This window comes from Aegilops tauschii, chromosome 7 (assembly GCF_002575655.3).
Source record: "Aegilops tauschii subsp. strangulata cultivar AL8/78 chromosome 7, Aet v6.0, whole genome shotgun sequence".
Taxonomy (NCBI): domain Eukaryota; kingdom Viridiplantae; phylum Streptophyta; class Magnoliopsida; order Poales; family Poaceae; genus Aegilops; species Aegilops tauschii.
This window is the reverse complement of record NC_053041.3, coordinates 584,331,704-584,358,229: the sequence shown is the minus strand read 5'-3', so window position 1 is coordinate 584,358,229 and position 26,526 is coordinate 584,331,704. Positions and strand designations below refer to the sequence as shown.

The window sequence follows — 26,526 nt, the reverse complement described above, 5'->3', positions numbered from 1 at the left end:
GCACACAGTGTGCAGCGTTAACATCACCTTCATGTAAATGACTTTGGTCGTCCGGGTACTTTTGCCCGTTTTGAATGTATAAGGTAGAAAATGCTCTACCTTTTTTATTCAAAAAAGAGCAAGGCAGGGATGCCCTAAGCAATCCGGGCATTGCTTTTGTGGCGATTATAAAGTAAGTGCAACATTTACATATAGCAAAGTGCAGCAACCGCAAACTGCAGATTACAAGTTCAGCAAAATATAATTTCAGTAGCTGCAAACTGAGTCTTATACAATATGTTCCGAAAAAACTCCAATGTGGAATCAAAGCTAAAGGGATTTTACATTTCGCTTCCCGTCAGTTTTTTTTTTTGGGTCTGCTCTACGAAGCATGCTGTGTACATGCTACGATTATAAAAGTTTGAAATAAGAATTTGAAATGAACCACGGGGTTTACGATTTCTAATATGGAGCAGTATGCTTGGTTGCTGGATCCCAGCCACAAATAACCAGATCTATCAACGTAGATGCATGGTGTTGGATCAGATTGCACAGTACTTCTTCGACAAGGCTTCCTAGAATTTCCTTTGGTGCCACACCAACAAAAACAAAATGTAAGGCACGCACATGCTGCTAAATAAAAGGGGTAAGCAAAACGAGAGGCTATCAATCAGAATGTCGGCTGCACCTGTTCTGACACTCACGGCTTTACTTTGGATAGTGCTCGCTCGAAGTGCGAGAGTTCAATCGACTCACCCAAACCTGACCCCAATCTATCTTCCAGGGCTTCCGTGGCTGCTTCATTCATCTGAACAAGGAAGCATACATGTTAACTGGTTCCACTTTGCGCGTTGGATCATAGCCTAAACTACATAAATGCTTCATCAATGAAGAAGAAAAATATCACAGAAAGTACTTACCAGTGATGCTAGGTTGGCACCGGAGAGATTGTTGCACTCCTCACGGCGAGCTAGTGCATCCAAATCGACACTGGGGGAGAGTGGTTTTTTCCCGGAACCTGCTAGCAATTTGAGTATCGAAGCGCGCTCATTAGCGCCAGGTAGAGGTACAAAACGTTTCCTCCCAAATCTACCGGGCCGTAGAAGAGCATCATCTATCACATCAATTCTGTTTGTAGCTGCAATAACAAAAACACCTTGATCAGAACTACTACCAAGTTCAGTAAGTAACTGCAAGTGCAAAAATGAATTAACATGAGAAGTACAGAGCGTGGAAAGAAATGACTGAACATGTTAGAGAATCTCTGCATTGCCAATATATATAGGATGTTGAAAGTTACCTGGTTGACGACACGTTCAACAACCCATGATCCCTCATTCCCTCTTTTTGTTGTCAAGGCATCTATCTGGCAACGTACAACAAATTAATGGATTAACTAACCAAAAATTTGAGCACCATATTTTGCTTGGAACACTAAGCACCTTATGAAGCAACACATGCAAGTTGCGAAGCAACTCTAAATTCTAATAGCACAAACCGATGAATCAGACATTAAAAAAAAGTTCCAGGCTTTCACTAAATAGGATAAATCATACATCATACAATGAGCAAGCAAGGACTTATTTTACCTCATCAAAAAATATTATGCAAGGGGAGTTCGTCCGTGCACGGGCGAATATTTTCCTTACTCCTGATTCACTCTCCCCAACATATTTGGTTAACAGCTCAGGCCCCTAAGTTCCAAACAAAACAAGAATCTTAGTTAGCAGTCTGTATGAAACTCAAAGGAGCAAGTACTGAGAATATGGAAATCTCAACATGAGTTACCTTTTTGTAAATAAAATTAGCCCCTGCATCGTGTGCAACTTCTTTTGCTATTAGTGTTTTCCCACAGCCCGGAGGTCCAAACAGCAAAAAACTATCTTGCATATCCACTCCAAATTTCTTTAAAGGCAGATAACAGAGGACATGAATATACAAAATTACAAATAAATAAAAGGATACAATTGAAACACATATAAAACATGTTGGATTTCAAGCAATATTGCAAATAAAGCACCACAGGTGCCCATGACTCTAGCTATGAGATCTGTCTTCAGTACTACAAATGAACTCAATATGCAAGCCAAATAACGGACTGGTGAAAAATAGCACTTGAACTAAAACCATGACAAGAATTATGGAATGGAGGGAGTATGATAGAACACATTTCATCACGAGATTCACCTTATAAAGTTCAGGGTGCTTGATACACCGGACGATGCAGCGATCAAGTTCTTGCTTTAAAGAATCAAGACCTCCAACATCAGCCCATTTGACATCAGGGATAGAGGAAAATCCTTCCCTTCTCAATGATGGTTGAGCCACTTTAGTTGCTTCCTTTAGATCAATGACAAAGGTATATATGTAATATGTTAAACATGGTACAGTCTACTGAAATCCCCCCTTTTCACATGAGCGGAGGAATTAATTCAACTGTTGCATGTAGCTAGATGTAAAAGTTGAAAAATCATGCTTAACTTAATTACCTCAAAGTTATCCATGGTGACACTTAGGCTCTACATCTCGTTTTGACTAAAAGGATGCCTCCACCAATTCAGTCCATTCTCATTCATTTTTACATCAATAAATCTATCTATAGCTTGACTCCCTGCTTGATCAACCAATGCCTTCAGGTCGGAACCGACGAATCCTGGTGCCGCCCTCGTTATCTTGTCCAAATCAAATGGGCCTCCTTCTACCGGTTTTCGAAGGCTCCGAGTAAGCCTCTCTAGTATCTGCCTCCTTGCATCCTCATCAGGAACACCAAGACATATCTCCCGGTCGAACCTCCCAGGCCTTCGAAGCGCCGGGTTGACAGCGTCAGGTCTATTGGTTGCTCCAATACCAACGACGTGGCCTTCAGCCGTCTTGGTCTTCTCCACATCAGATGATTGTGAAGTATCCATGTCACTTGCAGCGCCATCCGATCCAGCAAAGTTCTGGTGGAATTGGTCCATGCATGTCATGAGCTGTGTGACGATCCGCTGCTCCATTCCTCGCTGTGCATCCTCCCTCTTGGAGGCGATGGCGTCGATCTCGTCGATGAACACGATGGAGGGGGCAGTCCTGTATGCCTTGTTGAACAAGGACCTGATGTTCTCCTCAGAAGCTCCTGAAAGAACAAATTCATTTTGTAATGTTAGCATCAGCTGGTGTAAATTGACAAATATGTTGCGTGCATATTGATTGATAGTGCATACCCCAGACCCCGGAGACAAGCTCGGGCGCTGAGGTCTTGTGGAAGGGCACGCCGGTCTCGTTGGCGATGGCGTGGGCGAGGGTGGTCTTTCCGCAGCCGGGAGGCCCGTGCAGGAGGATCCCGGTGACGGGCCGCACCCCGAGCCACTGTAGTAGCTCCGGCCGCCGCAGCGGGATCACCACGTCCTTCATCAGCAGATTTATCACCGGCTGCATGCCGCCAAGGTCAGCGAACATCGACGCCTTCCCGCCGCCTCCCCGAGCAAGGTTATGCCCCCCTCCTCCTGCTGCTTCGTCGTCCGCGGTGACCTCGCTCTCGACGGCCGGCTGCCGGTTAGAGGCGTCAGGGTCCGGCCGTTTGGACGTCTGCGAGGAGTAAAGGGCGCGGAGGAGGGACTTGGTGACGTCGTCGAGGGTGTGGGGATCAGACGGCGGCGAGTGGGTTGACGACGCTGAGGAGGAGGTGGCGGCGTCATAGCTACTGCGGGGGGATTCGGCGTAGGAGGCGGGGCGAGGGAGGGAGGAGATCAGGGCCCGGTGAACGGCGGCGGTGAAAACCTTGAGGTTATACCGGCGGTACTCGCGGTGGCGGGAGAGGATGGCGCGGGCCGTCCTCGGTTGAGGAGCCGGGGGCGGCGAGGCTGGAGTCCGACGCGATGATCCGGTGGAGGCGGGACTCCAGAGAGTATGGCCGGCGCGGGCGAGGGCGCTTCGCCATGGCTGGGGCTTCTATTTTTTCCTTCTTGATTAATATAACTGGCGGCTAGGGTTTATAGTATGTCTAATCAAACCATTCCTCCATGTCAAATCCATGAACTCCTACAACACTAAACTAAAAATGCAAGAATGGAAATTGCCAAAAAAGATCTGGAATATTTTTAGTATTAAATTACAAGAAGATTTATTTGCTAAAAAAATGCAAGGAGGATATTTGCAAGAATATTTTGGACAAACAGAAGATTCTATTGGTGAAGATATTTTGGAGAACTATATCATTAGGCAGATATCTCGTTTTCCTCCCCTAACCCTAAGCGGTCAGGAAAAACTCTCCCCTCCAAGCTTCACCGGCGAGCCCGTGGATTCCATCCCTCTGCTTGCTGCTTCGGCGGCCGGTGGCCGGAAGGGGAATCCTGGTTCCTCCACTCTAGTTAGTTGTTTAGATTAGGGTATTTAGTCCTTGCAGGTGTTTTTCGTCACTCGGGCGAATGGCGAAGGTTCTTCTTCGAGTTTACCTTTCAGGCTTTAATCCTCCTTGAATTCATCTGTCTGGGCGTAGTGGACGGAGCTCCGATGTAAATTCCTCTCGTCTCCTTGGGGTGGTGAGGTTAAAGTTTCTCCTCGTGTGACAAGATTTGGTGTCACCTGCTTCACATCTATTCAAGTGTAAAGTGTTCAACGGCCACAAGTGCGGCTTCAGGGCACTATTCCTTAGTGACACGTGCATGAAGATTTTCCGACTGTCATCAGCAAGGTCAAGCCAGCTCAGATAGGGAGCGGCGACGGTGACCCGTCGGTAGCTCGTCCTAGCGGCAGTAGTGATTGTTTGGTGGTCTCGAAATCTTGATGTAATTTTTATTATATACTTGAGGATTTGTACTTCCGAGGAATTTTTGTAATAAATTTGATCCTTTTCACACAAAAAACTATAGTATTAGGCAATATTATAGGGCTACATATTGTCGGTGTCAAAACCGGCGGATCTCGGGTAGGGGGTCCCGAACTGTGAGTCTAAGGTCGATGGTAACAGGAGACGAGGGACACAATGTTTACCCAGGTTCGGGCCCTCTCTATGGAGGTAATACCCTACTTCCTGCTTGATTGATCTTGATGAATATGAGTATTACAAGAGTTGATCTACCACGAGATCGTAATGGCTAAACCCTAGAGGCCTAGCCTGTATGACTATGATAATAAGTATCCGCCTATCCGGACTACGCTCTCCGGTTTATATAGACACCGGAGAGATTTAGGGTTACATGGAGTCGGTTACATAAAAAGGAATCTACATGATTAATCGCCAAGCTTGCCTTCCAAGCCAAGGAGAGTCCTGTCCGGAGACGGGTGCGGTCTTCGGTCTTCACATCTTCACGGCCCATGGCTAACAGGCCAGATGCCCGAGGACCCCTTAGTCCAGGACTCCCTCAGTAGCCCCTGAACCTGGCTTCAATGACGAGGAGTCCGGCGCGCAGATTTGTCTTCGGCATTGCAAGGCGGGTTCCCCTTTTCGAACTCCAAAATAGTCTTCGGACGAAATGATTATATCCGGACCTGTGTATACAATTGCAGAGAATACAATATTCCACGAGTCCAATCCGCTGACAACTGTTTGTGACATTACATCACGCCTGCCCGGTTATTATTTCGAACCGTTGGCTAGCCCGCCGTCCCACGTCTCGGGACGCGGTTTTACTGGCACGTCTTGTCAAAGCAGAGATCGTGTCCCCTTATTCACGGGATTTTCATCAATGCGGGCGTGGGTAACCCAACCGTCCCCTGGGTACAACTGTTTGGAGATAGGTAAGTTTCGAGACCCAGGAGGAGACGCTCAGTATTCAGGGTCTTTATATAGGGACCCAGACTCGTCTTTTTCCTTTGCGCTTGCTTCTTCCTCAACCCCAGCCACCTCGAGTTCTAACCCTCGGGTTCCAATCACCACCAGCCCCAATCATGTCCAGATCCAGCCGTCCAGGCCGGTGGGTGGCTTCTTCTGTCACAGAGGAGGATATTGCGAAGCTCCGCGCGGCAAGGTATCTGACCCCAGAAATCCTTCATCGGCTTCCTTCAAAGGGGCAGGTTATACCTACTCCCAGATCCGGCGAGAGGGTAGTATTTGTGTCCCACTTCCTCCACGGGTTAGGGTTCGCGCTTAACCCCTTCGTCCGGAGGCTCATGTTCTACTATGGGCTAGACTTTCACGATCTGGCCCCGGACTCTATTCTTCTCATCTCGACATTTATCGTCACGTGTGAGGCCTTCCTTCGGACTCCTCCGCACTTTGGTTTGTGGCTCAAGACCTTTGACGTAAGGCCGCAGATGACAGAGGGGGAACAGGCAGAATGCGGCAGCGCCACAATAGGCAAGCTTGCCCGCGCGGTTTGGTTTGAAGGATCTTTCGCCGAGTCTTCCGACCTATGGCAGCAGGGGTGGTTTTAAATCAACGAGCCGCGCGGCTCCAGGTGGGCGGCTACGCCTGCGTTCCGACCCGGCCCTCCAATTCAGCTTGCTTCATGGATCAATAAGGGATTGGACTGGGGATCCGTCAATGAAGTGCAGACTCTGCAGAGTCGCATCCGAAGCCTTACCGAGAAGGGCATCGATGTTGTGAACGTCGTTCAAGTAATGCTAGTCCGCTGGACCCTGCCATGTCAGCGGCGACCTCTCCGTATGTGGGAGTTTAATCCAGAAGGGCGGCAGACTCTTCAGCACTTCTTCGGCACCACGCACGAAGGAATGTGGAAATTATATTTCGGGGAACGAGATCAATGGCCGGACACCACCGAAGGTGTTGGCCTTGACTGCAATCATCCGGACACTTCGGTAAGTATTCAATCTCCGCACACCTTCTATTCAAGCATCTCTTGACAAGATACTGAACAATCCGTCCCTATACAGGACTGGATAAACAAAGCGGTATTAATCTGGTGTCCGGCGCCCCTTCCCGAAGACTCTGCGAACGCCCTGCTGGCGAGAATGCTGACTCCAACACCATACCAGGCGTCTGCAGAGGAGGGCAAGAACAGGGAGACCAGAGGTGATCTCCGCCCCGAGGCTAAATTAGACGCTGTGTTCGGGGAAACTGAAACCCTTTTGCCCGAGGGCAAAGGTGCAGGGGAAGCCTTCCATGGCAAGAAGAGGGCCGCTTCCGAAGATTAGGAGGGGAAACCTTCCAAGAGAGGAAAAATGCCATCGTCGGGCGGCTTGGGCCGGGCAAGCGATGTTGCCGTAGAGCCTTATGATGAGGACAAACCTCTGGCCAAACTGTAAGTGAAGCAGGGTACTTTAAACATACCGCATTCTTTTCCTATTACTGAAGTAATCATCCGATTTATGTACATCCTCGCAGGTTAATGCCCGGTGTTTCTCAACCATCCTCCTCCTCGGGAGACCTTCTTCCGGAGATGATGGAGAGTGGTACGCCTTCTCCGGCCTCCTCGCCCAACAGGGCGGATGATTCTGAGGTATCGTCCCGGAGGGCTCCTCCCGATCGACAAGTAGTGCAGGGAACGAAGAAGGCGTTACCCGAAGGTGGTGCCTCTGCCACTCAGGGTTCGGAAGTCAAGAATGACGGCCCCGAACTATCCGGTTTACAGCCGAAGACGATTCTAGAGGCGAGTAAGCGAATTCCTTCAAAGGAAGGCCGTACTCCGGTGGCGGTTTCCGAAGACCCAGGAGCGCCGGAAATGCTGATGGACATGCTGCGACAGCGTCCATTTCAGAGGAGCACCGTGCCTTGATGGTTACGGTGGCCGAAAAGGTTCTATCCGCGAAGAGCGGATTGAACGAGGCCTTCACGAGCCTTCTAAGAGGTTTCGAGGTTTGTGATGTAATTTTGCCTATTGAATTTTATTGACAGAATGCACCTGTTGTATATGCAGTAGCCCCTCAGACTCGGATTGCCTTCCGAAGGAAGCGATCGGAGGATCAAAAAGATATGCTCAGGTACTAACCTTGATTTAATTTTGAATACAGGCTGCCTCCCTCCCGGCGGCTACCCGAAATACGGAAGTGGCCGAACTGCAGCAAAAGCTGGATATTGCGGGGGATGACATTGCATTGATCAACATGCGTCTTGACGACTCGCAAGGTATATATTTCGAGCATTCCTTACACCAATGTGCTTGTAATTTAAGCCTGACGCTGAAAAGAGTTTTATATGAAATGTGCATGAATGCAAATGGTGCCGCCGCCATTGAAGCTCTTCGGGCGGAGCTAGCCCGGGCCAAGGAGCAGGCCCGGTGTAGTAATGCGGCTGCCGAAAAGGCATCGGCTGATCTAAGAGCTCAAATGAGGAGAAAATATCCGCACTGGCGCTTGAATTGAAGAATGCTGCCAGCCGCTGTGAATATCTTGAGAAGGAGAATAAAGCCAAAACGGCTGAACTTGATAAGGCCTTACGAGAGGCGAGTGAAGCTCGGTCTGAATCCAGGCCAGCTCGTGAAGAGATTCGGCAGGCTAAGGAGATAGCGGCCGGTAAGCCCTTTTTGCTTCATACTAAGTTTGGCGATCCGGACTATGCTCAGCTAAACCAAGTCTGGAGTTCTCCGGCTGAATTTTTGGACTTGCCGAAGAGTTCTTCCGATGCGGCGCAGTTTTACCAAGCGCAAGAGGGGTATGCAACGGAGAAGCTTTTCTGGTCACAATTTGGCGCATCAAAGCGCACTCTATTGCTGAATGAACAGATGTCCCAATGTGGGCCGAGCTTCATAGGATATCCGGCGACGCCATGAAGAATGTCATAATCCGGTTGTGGCCAAATGAGCCTATTCCAAAGAGTTACTTTGGCTTGGTGCGGCGTCTTGTTGACGCGGTGCCGCGTATCGACGCTGTGAAGCGGTCGGCGTGCATTGAAGGTGCATGGATGGACTTTGCCCGAGTCAAGACATTTTGGGGGAAGATGAAGGCCATCGATGTTGCGGCGAAGAGTCCGCCCAAGGGCAAGGACCGTAATGAGCCGGAGCATTATTTTGAAGACGTCCTGGAAGCCGCCCGCCTGATAGAGGGTCAATGCTCGAAGAACATAATGTTCAAGTGAGGTGTATTAGAATTGTAAAAGACAATTTTATAATTAATCTATTTTTATATTTTGCTCAAAAGCTTGTGCTCCTCTTGTGCGGCCATTTTAATATAATCTGAAAGTTTTCCAGTCGTCGGCTTCAGCCCCCTCGTAGGAAGTACGGGGGTGTTCGGAAAAAGCATGTAATCACTCTTGATCCAATGTCTTGGTCCATAAAGGAGGTGACAATGCGGCGAACCAGGCAATCGGACTATAGGGCGTTAATACTTTCACTTAGCCATTGGAGTTTTATAGGTGGGGCTACGATATAGCCCCTGGTATGTATACGACTTATTCCGATGTGATGCGTTACATATATGACTTGAAAAGGAGGTCCTTCGTGTTATACGGAGGAATTGACAGATTCCGATAAGTCATCGAGTGGTTGACCAGCTCGCGCAGCATCATGACAGTCGGTTTTCGGCTTTCTCTACTGAGGTGCTTGACCAGATGAACCGGAAGCACAATTGCAGTAGTTCTCCCTTTACTACCCTAGCCGATAGAGCGGAACGTAAGGTAGAAAGCACAGGAGCTGGGCAACCCAACCATTGACCCAAGATATGATTCGGAGCTGATGCATATAAGGCCAAAACTCGTGACACTGAAGTATGCTATAAAGCTGTTCGGAATTTGCTGGCAACTCATTTGTTCCCATACCGAGCCCCTGGCAGGTTATGCCGAGGTGCATCTGTAAAGCAACCTTTAAGGCCGTACTCATTGTTGAAAGAGTATGGAAGATTAGTTCGGATAAAGTTTACTGGGAGCGGAGCAATATGCCAATGATAAATTCATATATATATAAAACCACAAACCCGGCTATTTGACATGCTCGGGGTCGGGAACGGAGGAAAAAAGGCATAGTACAGGCTCAAAATAAAGAGTGCGGTCTATAAAAAGTTATTTTGGACCTCCTGTCGCATGTCTGCGCCGCCCGTCCTCGGGGAGGGGAATCCTTAATGGAAGTAGGCCCTTAGGTGAGTGTACGGATCCGAACTCCGTCCGTCGTAGATGCTATCCTTTTCGTCACATGTTTTTAAGAGATAATAAAGAAAGAAAAAGAAAACAGATAAAAAACGTTACGGGAATGTTTGCCGGGTTGTCCGTATTGTGCTTCCATCGATGCCCATGGTATCTTGAGTGCGTAGTGATGTACGCGCGGTGTAAATCTTGCCGGTATAGGAGGTGGGTGGTGGAAGCCGAACTGCTATTTCCGTTCCGGGAGTGGTCGAACTTCAGAGAGAAATTTTTTCTGGCCCCTGGTGTTTGGCTGGTGAGTCGCTCTGTCGTCTTTATCGCCTGGCGGCCTCCTCCGCTTGTGCTCGGCGTTGAGTTTGCCTGCCTTCTTGAAGACCCAACAGTTTCTATTGGTATGATTAGCTGGCTTATCAGGGTGGTCGTGAATCTGGCAAGGTCGGTCCAATATCCTGTCAAGGGTGGATGGTCCGTCTTGGTTTGCCTTTAGTGGCTTCTTCCGTTGACCGGGTTTCAGATTGTTAAATCCGGCGTTGACCGCTGTGTCGCGTGATCTTTCATTGTTATTGCGACTATTGTGTTCGGTTTGTCGTGGCTTGTCGTTGCCGTCTCGGATTTCGGAAGTGCCCGGGTCGCTGGCGTTGTTGCTTTTACAAGCGAGCCAGTTGTCTTCTCCCGCACAAAAGCGAGTCATTAGAGCGGTAAGGGCTGTCATGGATTTGGGTCCTTCCTGGCCGAGGTGACATGCTAGCCATTCATCCCGGACACTATGTTTGAAGGCCGCAAGGGCTTCCGCGTCCGGACAGTCAACAATTTGGTTCTTTTTGACTAAGAACCTAGTCGAGAGCTCCCTGGGTGACTCGCCGGGCTGCTGGACAATATGACTTAAGTCATCGGCATCTGGTGGCCGGACATATGTTCCTTGGAAGTTGTCTCGAAAGGCGTTTTCCAAATCTTCCCAACTGCCAATAGAATTTTCTGGCAAACTGTTTAGCAGGTACCGCGCTGGCCCTTTGAGCTTGAGAGGTAGGTATTTAATGGCATGAAGGTCGTCTCCGCGAGCCATGTGAATATGGAGGAGGAAATCCTCAATCCATACCGCGGGATCTGTTGTTCTATCATATGTTTCGATGTTAATGGGTTTGAACCCATCTGGAAATTCATGCTCCATTACCTCGTCAGTGAAGCAGAGAGGGTGTGCGGCTCCTCTATGTTGGGCCACACTGTGAAGCACCTTCGGTGGATTCCGTTTGCGATTTTCGGACCGGGCGTGGTCGGGTATGTTGTGTCCGAATAGGTAACCATCATCGCCGGTCGGGGCATGTCCCCACAATCTATACATCGATCTTGTGTGTCCTGCTCTGCCCTCCAGGTCTTGTTGGATGTTGCGAGTGTTCCCCCGAGCTGTTTTGTTCTTGCTTTGACGGCCGGGTGGGGTGGTATGGTGTTTTGCTTGGGCTGCTGCTTTATCCGGACCGAACTGTGGTCGACCTACCGCATTATGCGATGGTGGTGCGGGCTCCAGCGCCTCGCCATCGTATTGAGGGAGCCACCTACACTTGTGGTGGCTTTTGTCTGGGCCGCTAAGGCTGTATTCTTCGGCGGCCAGGACCTCGGTCCATCTATCATTGAGCAAATCTTGGCTCGCTTGAAAGCTGCAGCTGCTTCTTTCTTAGGCTCCTTGCAGTGGCTATTAGCCGACGTCTAAAGCGCTCCTGCTCGAGAGGTTCCTCAGGCACGATGAAATCCTCGTTGCCGAGGCTTTCCTCTTCCTCGGAGAGTGGAAGATAATTACTATCCTCCGAGTCTCCATATATGGCCTGTTCATCAGGGCTATCTTGCCTGCTTTCCTATTCCTCCTGTTCGGATCCTACCTCAACAGGGTCTTCATTGTCCGGCGTGTTATCTTCTCCGGTGCTAGTATTGTTTTCTCTTGAGCGACGTGACTTAGAGCGGCGCCGGGGGCGCAGGTGTTCGGACTGTGTACCAGGAGGTTTATCCTCAACTGGATCATCCTTGTCATCGTCGAGAGCGTCGTTGGGTGTGTCTACCATACACGTCATACCAGGAAGTGGCCGTCCCACGTCTAGTGGATAGTGAGTTCTGGCCTTGCCCCTCATCGTCGTCCATACCGTCGATGTCTTCAGAGCCGGGGTCAAGCGTGTTTGTTGGGTCTTCGACAGTGGCTATGAAGTGGGTGGCGGGTGGCAAGCAAAATTCTCCATCATCTGTCGCAAGTTCGAACCGGACATAGTTCGACGGCGAGTCACCTGCCAGGGATAGGTTTTTTAGTGAGTTTAGTACGTCGCCGATGGGCGAGTGTTGGAAGACGTCTGCGGCGCTGAACTTGAAGATCGATAACCGATCGAGTTCGGTATCCGCGGAAACGCAGGGATCGGAACTTGTCGCCGGAGACAAGTCCGGGGTTCCGTTGATGCAGATATCATATGAAGTAGAATCTGTGTGCGGCTCCAATGCCGCGGAATCGGTAGCCTCCGTGATGGGGTTGAGCTTCCCATCTTTGGATGACTCGATCTGCTCCAGATCTAAGGCCAGAGTTGTTACAGGAGCTATCTCCTGGATGCGGCCCGATGGCAGGTTTAAGCCATGCTTATCGCGGCGAAGGGGAGTGATACGTCTCAAACGTATCTATAATTTTTGATTTCTCCATGCTATATTATCTACTGTTTTGGACTATATTGGGCTTTATTTTCTAGTTTTATATTACTTTTGGGACTAACCTATTAACCGGAGGTCCAGCCCAGAATTGCTGTTTTTTGCCTATTTCAGTGTTTCGAAGAAACGGAATATCAAACGGAGTCCAAACGGAATTAAACCTTCGGGAACGTGATTTTCTCACCGAATATGATCCAGGAGACTTGGACCCCACGTCAAGAAAGAAGGGAGGCGGCCACGAGGGTGGGGGGCGCGCCCCCCTGCCTCGTGGGCCCCCCTTTGCTCCACCGACGTACTCCTTCCTCCTATATATACCTACGTACCCCCAAACGATCAGATACGGAGCCAAAAACCTAATTCCACTGCCGCAACCTTCTGTACCCACGAGATCCCATCTTGGGGCCTGTTCCGGAGTTCCGCCGGAAGGGGGATCCACCACGGAGGGCTTCTACATCAACATCATAGCCTCTCCGATGAAGTGTGAGTAGTTTACCTCAGACCTTCAGGTCCATAGTTAGTAGCTAGATGGCTTGTTCTCTCTTTTTGGATCTCAATACAATGTTCCCCCCCTCTCTCGTGGAGATCTATTCGATGTAATCTTCTTTTTGCGGTGTGTTTGTTGAGACCGATGAATTGTGGGTTTATGATCAAGATTATCTATGAGCAATATTTGAATCTTCTCTGAATTCTTTTATGTATGATTGGTTATCTTTGCAAGTCTCTTCAAATTATCAGTTTGGTTTGGCCTACTAGATTGGTTTTTCTTGCAATGGGAGAAGTGCTTAGCTTCGGGTTCAATCTTTCGGTGTCCTTTCCCAGTGACAGAAGGGGCATCAAGGCACGTTTTGTATTGTTGCCATCGAGGATAACAAGATGGGTTTTTTTATCATATTGCATGCATTTACCCCTCTACATCATGTCATCTTGCTTAAGGCGTTACTCTGTTTTCATTAACTTAATACTCTAGATGCATGCTGGATAGCGGTCGATGAGTGGAGTAATAGTAGTAGATGCAGGCAGGAGTCGGCCTACTTGTCTCGGACGTGATGCCTATATACATGATCATACCTAGATACTCTCATAACTATGCTCAATTCTGTCAATTGCTCAATAGTAATTCGTTCACCCACCGTAAAATACTTATGCTCTTGAGAGAAGCCACTAGTGAAACCTATGGCCCCCGGGTCTATTTTCATCATATTAATCCTCATTACTTTATTATTGCTTTGCTTTTTTACTTTGCTTTTTATTTTACTTTGCATCTTTATACAAAAAATACCAAAAATATTATCTATTATATCTATCAGATCTCACTCTCGTAAGTGACCGTGAAGGGATTGACAACCCCTATTCACGTTGGTTGCGAGGAGCTATTTGCTTTGTGTAGGTACGAGGGACTCGCGCGTAGCCTCCTACTGGATTGATACCTTGGTTCTCAAAAACCGAGGGAAATACTTACGCTACTCTGCTGCATCATCCTCTCCTCTTCGGGGAAATCCAACGCAGTGCTCAAGAGGTAGCAAGAAGAATTTCTGGCGCCATTGCCGGGGAGGCTTACGCAAGGTCAAGTCAAGATTTGGACTCCCGACAACGAGCCATTTCTGGCGCCGTTGCCGGGGAGTCTATGGAAAAGTCAACATACCAAGTACCCATCACAATCCCTTATCTCTCGCATTACATTATTTGCCATTTGCCTCTCGTTTTCCTCTCCCCCACTTCACCCTTGCCTTTTTATTCGCCCTCTCTTTTTCCGTTTGCCTTTTTCTTGCTTGCTTGTCGTTATGTTTAGTCCTTTATCTTCTCCGATATCTCCCGAGAATGAAGTTCTAAATTTTAAACAAAGGGAGGGAGAAAATCTGAAAGACGCTTGGTATAGAATTTGCAATGCTCAAAATAGATCTACCAGGAAGCAATCTACTTCAGTTCTTCTTCGCAATTTTTATGTAGGTACTAATCCTTGGTATAGATATATCCTTGATACCATCACCGGAGGGAATTTCTTGGGTAGCTACACTTTCGACTCTTATAATGCTATGATAGATTTATTTGGCTCACCACCTCTCTTGGTTAATGGAACTATGTTAACTTTGCAGCATGTAATGCAAAGACTTGAAATTATTGAAAATAAAGTTGCTACCGTTGAGTTAATTTGAAATCTAGATAAAAAGATCCACAATCAAATTACCCAATATGGATCTAAGGTAGGACTAACTTTGAAAAATACTAAGGAGAAGGAACCCATAGTTAATGAGAGAATAAATCAAGATTCCACTAGAATCGATAAACTTGAGGGTATCATTACCAACTTGGGAACCGCTTTTTCTTCCGTAAAGAATACTCCAAGTCCTCCTACTAAAATTGCCAAGCTTATGTATGTTCCTAAAACTAAGGGTGAATCCTCTAGTAAGGAAACTGCAGATCTTAAATCTATAAGTATTCATCCCGATCTTTTTGCTATTATTAAGGAACCATTTGCTACGAATGAATTTTTCGATTTTGTGCCTAAAAGTTTGTAATTACTAAAAAGAAAAAAATTTCTAAGAAAGGTGGATATCTCATTGAAGAATTGCCTACCAAAGATGGCAACACCTAGATCTATCCTTGCTTTTATGCCTAGCTAAGGGCGTTAAACGATAGCGCTTGTTGGGAGGCAACCCAATTTTAGTTTTAGTTTTTTGCTTTTTGCTTCTGTTTAGGAATAAATAATCCATCTACCTTCTGTTTGGATGTGGTTTTATGTCTTAATTAGTGTTTGTGCCAAGTTAAACCTATAGGATCTTCTTGGATGATAGTTATTTGATCTTGCTGTAATTTCCAGAAACTTTCTGTTGACGAAAACAATTGTTAGAAATCACCAGAACGTGATAAAATAGTGATTCCAATTGCTGATGATCAATAAACAAATTTCCTAGGTCTTCCTATTTTGGCTAATTTTTTGGAGTTCCAGAAGTCTGCGTTAGTTACAGATTACTACAGACTGTTCTGTTTTTGACAGATTCTGTTTTTCGTGTGTTGTTTGCTTATTTTGATGAATCTATGGATAGTAAAATAGTTTATAAACCATAGAGAAGTTGGAATACAGTATGTTTAACACCAATATAAATAAAGAATGAGTTCATTACAGTACCTTGAAGTGGTCTTTTGTTTTCTTTCGCTAACGGAGCTCACGAGTTTCTGTTGAGTTTTGTGTTGTGAAGTTTTCAAGTTTTGGGTGAAATTTTTGATGGATTATGGAACAAGGAGTGGCAAGAGCCTAAGCTTGGGTATTCCCATGGCACCCCCAAGATAATCTAAGGACACCAAAAAGTCAAAGCTTGGGGATGCCCCGGAAGGCATCCCCTCTTTCGTCTACTTCCATCGGTAACTTTTACTTGGAGCTATATTTTTATTCACCACATGATATGTGTTTTGCTTGGAGCGTCTTGTATGATTTGAGTCTTTGCTTTCTAGTTTACCACAATCATCCTTGCTGTACGCACCTTTTGAGAGAGCCATACATGAATTGGAATTTGTTAGAATACTCTATGTGCTTCACTTATATCTTTTGAGCTTTATAGTTTTGCTCTATGTGCTTCACTTATATCTTTTGAGCTTTATAGTTTTGCTCGAGTGCTTCACTTATATCTTTTAGAGCACGGTGGTGGATTTGTTTTATAGAAACTATTGATCTCTCATGCTTCACTCAGATTATTTTGAGAGACTTAAATAGCATGGTAATTTGCTTGATAATCTTAATATGCTAGGTATACAAAAATAGTAAAAACTTTCTTATGAGTGTGTTGGATACTAAGAAAAGTTTGATGCTTGATAATTGTTTTGAGATATGGAGGTGATAATATCAAAGTCGTGCTAGTTGAGTAGTTGTGAATTTGAGAAATGCTTGTGTTGAAGTTTGCAAGTCCCGTAGCATGCACGTATGGTAAACGTTATGTAACAAATTTGAAACATGAGGTGTTCTTTGATTGTCCTCCTTATGAGTGGTGGTCGGGGACGAGCGATGGTCTTTTCCTACCAATCTACCCCCCTAGGAGCATGCGCGTAGTGCTTTGGTTTTTGATGGCTTGTAGATTTTTGCAATAAGTATGTGAGTTCTTTATGACTAATGTTGAGTCCATGGATTATACGCACTCTCACCCTTCCATCATTGCTAGCCTCTTCGGTACCGTGCATTGCCCTTTCTCACATTGAGAGTTGGTGCAAACTTCGCCGGTGCATCCAAACCCCGTGATATGATACACTCTTTCACACATAAACCTCCTTATATCTTCCTCAAAACAGCCACCATACCAACCTATTATGGCATTTCCATAGCCATTACGAGATATATTGCCATGCAACTTTTCACCATTCCGTTCATCATGACACCTTCATCATTGTCATATTGCTTAGCATGATCATGTAGTTGGCATAGTATTTGTGGCAAAGCCACCGTTCATAATTTTTTCATACATGTCACTCTTGATTCATTGCATATCCCGGTACACCGCCGGAGGCATTCATATAGAGTCATACTTTGTTCTAGTATCGAGTTGTAAATAAATAGAAGTGTGTTGATCACCATTTTCTAGAGCATTGTCCCATGTGAGGTTATAAAAATAAAAGAGGCCAAAGAAGCCCAAATAAAAAAATGAGAGAAAAAGAGAGAAGGGACAATGCTACTATCCTTTGCCACACTTGTGCTTCAAAGTAGCACCATAATCTTCATGATAGAGAGTCTCTTGTTTTGTCACTTTCATATACTAGTGGGAATTTTTCATTATAGAACTTGGCTTGTATATTCCAACAATGGGCCTCCTCAAGTGCCCTAGGTCTTCGTGAGCAAGCAAGTTGGATGCACACCCACTTAGTTTCTTTTGTTGAGCTTTCATACATTTATAGCTCTAGTGCATCTGTTGCATGGCAATCCCTACTCCTTGCATTAACATCAATTGATGGGCATCTCCATAGCCCATCGATTAGCCTCGTTGATGTGAGATCTTCTCCTTTTTTGTCTTCTCCACATAACCCCCATCATCATATTCTATTCCACCCATAGTGCTATGTCCATGGCTCGCGCTCATATATTGCGTGAAAGTTTATAAGTTTGAGATTACTAAAGTATGAAACAATTGCTTGGCTTGTCATCGGGGTTGTGCATGATGAGAACATTCTTGTGTGACGAAAATGGAGCATGACTAAACTATATGATTTTGTAGGGATGAACTTTCTTTCGCCATGTTATTTTGAGAGGACATAATTGCTTAGTTAGTATGCTTGAAGTATTATTATTTTTATGTCAATATGAACTTTTCTCTTGAATCTTTCGGATCTAAATATTCATACCTCAATTAAGAAGAATTACATTGAAATTATGCCAAGTAGCACTCCGCATCAAAAATTATTTTTTATCATTTACCTACTCGAGGACGAGCAGGAATGAAGCTTGGGGATGCCTGATACGTCACAAACGTATCTATAATTTTTGATTGCTCCATGCTATATTATCTACTGTTTTGGACTATATTGGGCTTTATTTTCCACTTTTATATTACTTTTGGGACTAACCTATTAACCGGAGGCCCAGCCCAGAATTGCTGTTTTTTGCCTATTTCAGTGTTTCGAAGAAACGAAATATCAAACGGAGTCCAAACGGAATGAAACCTTTGGGAACGTGATTTTCTCACCGAATATGATCCAGGAGACTTGGACCCCACGTCAAGAAAGAAGGGAGGCGGTCACGAGGGTGGGGGGCGCGCCCACCCCCCTAGGGCGTGCCCCCTGTCTCATGGGCCCCCCTTTGCTCCACCGACGTACTCCTTCCTCCTATATATACCTATGTACCCCAAACGATCAGATATGGAGCCAAAAACATAATTCCACCGCCGCAACCTTCTGTACCCACGAGATCCCATCTTGGGGCCTGTTCCGGAGCTCCGCCGGAAGGGGGATCCACCATGAATGGCTTCTACATCAACACCATAGCCTCTTCGATGAAGTGTGAGTAGTTTACCTCAGACCTTCGGGTCCATAGTTAGTAGCTAGATGGCTTGTTCTCTCTTTTTGGATCTCAATACAATGTTCTCCCCCTCTCTCGTGGAGATCTATTCGATGTAATCTTGTTTTTGCGGTGTGTTTGTTGAGACCGATGAATTGTGGGTTTATGATCAAGATTATCTATGAGCAATATTTGAATCTTCTCTGAATTCTTTTATGTATGATTGGTTATCTTTGCAAGTCCTCTTCGAATTATCAGTTTGGTTTGGCCTACTAGACTGGTTTTTCTTGCAATGGGAAAAGTGCTTAGCTTTGGGTTCAATCTTGCGGTGTCCTTTCCCAGTGACAGAAGGGGCAGCAAGGCACGTATTGTATTGTTGCCATCGAGGATAACAAGATGTTTTTTTATCATATTGCATGAATTTATCCCTCTACATCATGTCATCTTGCTTAAGGCGTTACTCTGTTTTCATTAACTTAATACTCTAGATGCATGCTGGATAGCGGTCGATGAGTGGAGTAATAGTAGTAGATGCAGGCAGGAGTCGGCCTACTTGTCTCGGACGTGATGCCTATATACATGATCATACCTAGATACTCTCATAACTATGCTCAATTCTGTCAATTGCTCAATAGTAATTCGTTCACCCACCGTAAAATACTTATGCTCTTGAGAGAAGCCACTAGTGAAACCTATGGCCCCCAAGTCTATTTTCATCATATTAATCCTCATCACTTTGATTTTTTACTTTGATTTTTATTTTACTTTGCATCTTTATACCAAAAATACCAAAAATATTATCTATTATATCTATCAGATCTCACTCTCGTAAGTGACCGTGAAGGGATTGACAACCCCTATTCGCGTTGGTTGTGAGGAGCTATTTGCTTTGTGTAGGTACGAGGGACTCGCGCGTAGCCTCCTACTGGATTGATACCTTGGTTCTCAAAAACTGAGGGAAATACTTACGCTACTCTGCTGCATCATCCTCTCCTCTTCGGGGAAATCCAACGCAGTGCTCAAGAGGTAGCAGGGAGCGGTTGCCATGGTCTCAAATTCGTCGAAGATCAAGTCTCCGCGGATGTCCGCGACATAGTTCAAGCTTCCAAATCTGACTTGATGGCCAGGGGTGTAGCTGTCGATCTGCTCCAGATGGCCAAGCGAGTTGGCCAGCAGTACGAAGCCGCCGAATACGAAGATCTGTCCGGGAGGAAGGTTTCTCCCTGGACAACATCATTGTAGACGATTGAAGGGGCCATCGGACCCTTTGCCGACAGCACAACGGAACTCTCAATGAAAGCACCAATGTCGGTGTCAAAACCGGTGGATCTCGGGTAGGGGGTCCGAACTGTGCGTCTAAGGTCGATGGTAACAGGAGACGAGGGACACAATGTTTACCCAGGTTCGGGCCCTCTCTATGGAGGTAATACCCTACTTCTTGCTTGATTGATCTTGATGAATATGAGTATTACAAGAGTTAATCTACCACGAGATCATAATGGCTAAACCCTAGAGGCCTAGCCTGTATGACTATGATAATAAGTATCCACCTATCCGGACTACGCTCTCCGGTTTATATAGGCACCGGAGAGATCTAGGGTTACATGGAGTCGGTTACATAAAAAGGAATCTACATGATTAATTGCTAAGCTTGCCTTCCACGCCAAGGAGAGTCCTGTCCAGACACGGGTGCGGTCTTCGGTCTTCACATCTTCACGGCCCATCAGTCCGGCCCATGGCTAACAGGCCGGACGCCTGAGGACCCCTTAGTCCAGGACCCCCTCACATATCTAGGTGTTAGATCGAATATCCATGGACAATATATCGGAGATTTTATTATTGTAAATAATTGGAGAGCATGTATATTATGTATAGAACATATGGAGAACTAACTTCTAAATAACGAAAGTCTTAGCATGTATAATGTCTGTTGGGCCGCCCGGTTTCCAGCCGATTCCACTTGGGATACCATCGTCAGTCCGACATGGCGAATGCGGCGCCCCATATCCACCCTCATATGTGGGCTGGATATGAGGGGTGCCGGTCAGCCCGGGGGTTTGAGACGCCCGTCGGGATTGAATTTTCATGACTGATGAGTGACCGGGTCGACCGCCTGGACGTTTGAGGCGGATCAGATTTGGGGCGTCCAACTATAGGGGCCTCTTTGATTCGTAGGATTTTGAAAACGTAGAAATAGGAAAAGTGTAGGGTTGGAGTGGCATGTCCATTTGAATCCTATAGAATTAGCAATGATTATTTGATGCCACGAGAAAAACAAAGGAATTGTAAAAAGAGGTTGGAGTGGATGTTGAATATCCTATGAATTGTAGTACAGAAGATTTCATAGAAAAAATTCCGATGAGATTCAATCCTATCTTTACCTAATAATAAAGCAAATTGGGTTTCTTTCGTCCGTCATGGCATTTTTCAGAAAAGTCCCTCTATTTAAGAGAATTCAATCCGCAGTCCTGTTTTGAGTTAAAACGAATCGTTTTTTTCATATTTTACACAAAAGTCCCTATGTTTCTTTGAAATCAACCCACAGTTCGGATTTAAGTCACACCCGAACTGTTATTTTACATTTTTCGAACCCCCCCTGATGTTTTACGTAATTCATCCGCGGATCATATTTAAGTCAAACAATGTTTTTTTAAATCATCCATATCTTTTGAACCGTAACTGCGATTTGCACATGTTATATATGAAATTTGATTAGAAAAATATGTTGAATATGAATATGAGATTATTTTTACCTGTTACGTATTTTTAAATATTATATTGTATATTTAAGTCAAATAAATGATTTTCTAAATTAAACCGTAACTTCGATTTTAACATATTATATATGAAATTTTATTAGAAAAATATGTGGAATCTAAATATGATGTTAATTTTACCTGTTAAATATTTTTAAAATATTGTGGGAGCAAACTTATAATTTATAACGTAAGATCCGTTTTCCTTTCGTACCAGCGGCAATCCGGATTGCAAATAAACACCCCACTATAACAATATAGGGAAAAGAAAACATCGATAACTACACATGCATACCTCTGAAAAATGTCGTAGGGAAAAACAACAGATTTATCATCGCGAGAGTGAGAGAAAGCGAGAGAGAGAGAGAGAGGAGGGAAAGGGAGGATACAGGGAGAGAGAGACGCCTTAGGATTAACCATATTCAAACACATTTTTTGTTTGTTTTGTGTGAACACCGAGGCCATCGCCGGCGAGGGTGAGAAGGAGGATAAGCGGCAACACAAATATGATGCCTCGCAAAAATAAAGGAGATGGACCTATTGTGGTCTTTTTTTTGCGAGAAAACTTTCAATCTATTCATCTTCTATCATAGCAGTACAACGAACACTAGAAATAATAAAAATTACACCCAGATCCGTAGACCACCTAGCGACGACTACAATCACTGAAGCGAGCCGAAGGCACGCCGCCGTCATCATCCCTCCCTCGCCGGAGTCGGGCACAACTTGTTGTAGTAGACAGTCGGGAAGTCGTCATGCTAAGGCCCCGTAGGACCAGCGCTCAACATGTTAAGAGCGTGTGTTATGTTTTCTCTCCCGTTGCAACGCACGGGCTCTTTTGCTAGTTACGAATCAAAGGACCAACATAGGAAAAAATCTGAAGGATTTAAATCATTCATAAGTTCTATAAAATTCCTTTGAACTAAACAAGCCCTAGATGCTCTAAGGTTGTGTACACGTTCCAAACACCTCCAGCAATTAAAAATAAGTTCTGCTACTGTAGGGGTAAACCACGACGGCTGTCCGCCCAGCATGGAAGGAAAAAGTAGTGTCCGGCCGACCGAGGATGTGCCAGACGAGCGGTGCTGGTGTGGCCTAGAACGACTTTTCCTTTGCGCTCACCGAATCATGGATGCACACGCGTGCGTGCGTGCAACTTTAGCCCGTTGATTGCTCCATCACCAAGCTAGTCAGGCCAACTCCACCGCGCGACCCCAAACGAACGTCGGTTTTATCCGGATTCTGTCCGTTTGGGTAGGGAATTGGGGTCGTGTCCGGGCGTGTCCTGGGATGCGGTTGTTGGTGTCAAAACCAGCGGATCTCGGGTAGAGGGTCCCGAACTGTGCGTCTAGGATCGATGGTAACAGGAGACAGGGGACACAATGTGTGACGCCCCCAATTCAATTGTAAACTAATCATACACGCAAACGTGTACGATCAAGATCAGGGACTCACGGGAAGATATCACAACACTACTCTAAAAATAAAATAAGTCATACAAGCATCATAATAAAAGCCAGGGGCCTCGAGGGCTCGAATAAAAGTGCTCGATCATAGACGAGTCAGCGGAAGCAACAATATCTGAGTACAGACATAAGTTAAACAAGTTTGCCTTAAGAAGGCTAGCACAAACTGGGATACGGATCGAAAGAGGCGCAGGCTTCCTGCCTGGGATCCTCCTATACTACTCCTGGTCGTCGTCGGCAGCCTACACGTAGTAGTAGGCACCTCCAAAGTAGTAGGAGTCGTCGTCGACGTGGCATCTGGCTCCTGGGCTCCAGCATCTGGTTGCGACAACCAGAAAGAAAGGAAAGGGGGAAAAGAGGGAGAAAGCAACCGTGAGTACTCATCCAAAGTACTCGCAAGCAATGATCTACACTACATATGCATGCGTATATGTGTAAAGGGCCATATCAGTGGACTGAACTGCAGAATGCCAGAATAAGAGGGGGATAGCTAATCCTGTCGAAGACTACGCTTCTGGACACCTCCATCTTGCAACATGTAGAAGAGAGTAGATGGTAAGTTCACCAAGTAGCATCACATACCATAATCCTACCCGGCGATCCCCTCCTCGTCGCCCTGTTAGAGAGCGATCACCGGGTTGTATCTGGCACTTGGAAGGGTGTGTTTTATTAAGTATCTGGTTCTAGTTGTCATAAGGTCAAGGTACAACTCCAAGTCGTCCTTTTACCGAAGATCACGGCTATTCGAATAGATAAATTTCCCTGCAGGGGTGCACCACATAACCCAACACGCTCGATCCCATTTGGCCGGACACACTTTCCTGGGTCATGCCCGGCCTCGGAAGATCAACATGTCTCAGCCCTACCTAGGCACAACAGAGAGGTCAGCACGTCGGTCTAAATCCTATGGCACATGGGTCTGGGCCCATCGCCCATTGCACACCTGCACGTTGCGAGGGCGGCCGGAAGCAGACCTAGCCTAGCAGGCGTTCCAGTCCAATCCGGCGCGCGCCGCTCAGTCGCTGACGTCAAGAAGGCTTCGACTGATACCACGACGTCGAGTGACCATAACTGTTCCCGCGTAGCTGTTAGTGCGTATAGACCAAATGGCCAGACTCAGATCAAATACCCAGAACTCGTTAAGCGTGTTATTTAGTAACCGCGAACGCCGACCAGGGCCAGGCGCACCTCTCACCTAGGTAGTCTCAACCTGCCCTGTCGCTCCGCCACAAAGATCCACACAGAGGGCCATCAGGACAAAGTTCCTTTCAGCCCCCAATCCGTGAATCACTCGCGGGTGCTCCACGAGCCGACCCGACTTTAGCCACCACATGTATCATGTATAAGTATATAGTATATACCCGTGATCACCTCCCGAGTGATCACGACCCGATAGTATAGCATGGCAGACGGACAAGAATGTAGGGCCACTGATGGAATACTAGCATCCTATACTAAGCAGGTAGGATTTCAGGTAAAGGTAACAACAGTAGTAGCAAGGACAGGCTATGCATCAGGATAGGATAGACGGAAAGCAGTAATATGCTACACTACTCTAATGCAAGCAATGTAGAGAAGAATAGGCGATATCTGGTGATCAAGGGGGGGGGGGCTTGCCTGGAAGCTCAGCCGAGAAGGAGGGGTCGTCAAAACGGTAGTCGTACTGGGTAGCATCGGCGTCAGTCTCGGTGTCTAACGAGAGAAGAGGGGGAAGAAACAATAAATATAATGCAAACATAATCATGACGGTGCATGACAAGACAATGCGCGGTGCTAGGGTGTGCCCTAACGCGGTAGGAGGTGATACCGATGAAGGGGGGAAACATCCGGGAAAGTATCCCCGATGTTTCGTGTTTTCGGACAGAAGAACCGGAGGGGGAAAGTTGCGTGTGTGCTATACTAGGGATGTGTGGCGGACGAACGGGCTGCGTATCCGGATTCGTCTCGTCGTTCTGAGCAACATTCATGTAGAAAGTATTTTCATCTCAGCTACGGTTTATTTTATATTAATTTTAAAAGATTTAAATCATTTACTAAATTATATTTTAATTCAAAAATTAAATATTAAATCGCTAAGTGCACACAGAAAGTGCACATAGCATAGTGTATGCCAGGCTGACAGTGGGGCCAGAGGCTGAGTCAGCAGGTCAACTGTTGACCACTTGACTGGTCAACAGGTCAACAGGGGGCCCACCTGTCATTGACTGGGGCAATCCCAGTCAGCATTTGACTTGTCAATGGGACCAGTGGGACCCCATTGTAAGTGACAGTTCTATTCATTAGAGTTTTGTTAACGTTTTAATTAATCTAATTAAGTAGTGGGGGCCTACTGTCATGCTCACATTAGGCTAATTACAAAATAATAAATTCATTGGTTTTAGTTATTATTTTATTTTCTTTATGTTCTTTTCCATGGGGGCCCTGTGGTCAGAGGCACATGCCAGGGGTGGGGCGCGTGCTCGCACATGAGCACCGTGGAGCTGCGGGCACAGCCGCAACAGCGAACGCCGGCGACGGGACGTGGTGGCGCGGCAGGGCGCGCCGGAACATGGCCACGGCGGTCGGGCGAGGAGGACGGGCGGGGGACGCAGCAAGGTGGGCACGCGAGCAAGCGCCGGTGGGGCGCAGCAACAACAGCAGCTGGCGGTGCGTGGCGGTGGCTGCGCGGCGACTCGTCTGGGGCGCGCGGCGAACGCGGTGAGCGCGCACGCGCGGGGAGCGAAGCGGGGCCGCGGCGCGGCTAGCGACGCACGATGGCGGAGGGCAGAAGGGGAAGGAGGGAGGTGCGGTGCTTATGGCGGGGCCGTAGGGAAAAGGCAGTGGGCTCGGGGTCGGCCGATGAGGAGGAGACCGGGGACGGGGCGGCGCAGGCATGGTCGAAGCGGAGGGCGACGTGGTTCCGGGCGACGCGGACGGGGCCGCGTCGGGGATGGGCGCCGACGTTATGAGCGCGGGGCGCGGTCGTCGGAGGCGCAAGGCGTGGTCGGGTAGGAGGAAGAGGAGGCGGTTCCGGCGACGGGGGGCCGCGGCGGCGCCGGTCCAGTGGGAGGGGGCGACGATGTGGGCGGGGTCAGGCGCTGGGGCCCCGATCCAGACGGGATCGAGTGAGAGAAGGGAGATTGGGGATCGTGCGGGGCAACGGGGATGGGCGTCGTGGGTTCGTTCCCCCGATCCAGATCTGGATCGGGGAGGGGAGAGAGAGCGACGTGGGGGGTGAGTGTGAGCGAGTGGGATGGGGGATTAGGGTTTCGGGGGGGTTATGGAGGAAGTGGGTGGGCCGGCCTATTCGGCCTGATTGGCCCAGAGGCCAGCTGGGCCGGGGCCCAGAGGGGGGATTCTTTTCTTTTCCTTGGTTTTTTAATTTTTATTTATTTTATTTTCTGTTTTCTTTTAGTTTCCTATTATTTTTGTTTTAGCAAAATACAAAAATGGCACCTAATTTGTTGTTACCAAATATGCCATGGCCACATTAACTTGGTACCCAAACTAAAATAGTTTTGTAATTATTTAATATTTAAAAGTATTTAAATAATAGTTTTCACTATTGTTTTATTCAGCTTATAGTATTTAAACATTTTATAAAGGTGTGGTTTCTCCACCATAATTTCCTATGCAATATTTGGTTCACTCTGAACATTTTAATTTTAATATTTGAAAAGCTTTATTGTTTTCTTGATTTTGAATTTGAATTTGAATCGATTTCGAACTAACGCGAGATTAGCAACAGTA

At 46.7% G+C, this 26,526-nt stretch overlaps 1 pseudogene; it reads right to left on the bottom strand.

Annotated features, from left to right (window-relative positions):
- Positions 1–367: 367 nt before the first annotated feature.
- On the bottom strand, positions 368–25,671 carry LOC109785716 (cell division control protein 48 homolog C-like; annotated as a pseudogene).
- Positions 25,672–26,526: the final 855 nt, after the last annotated feature.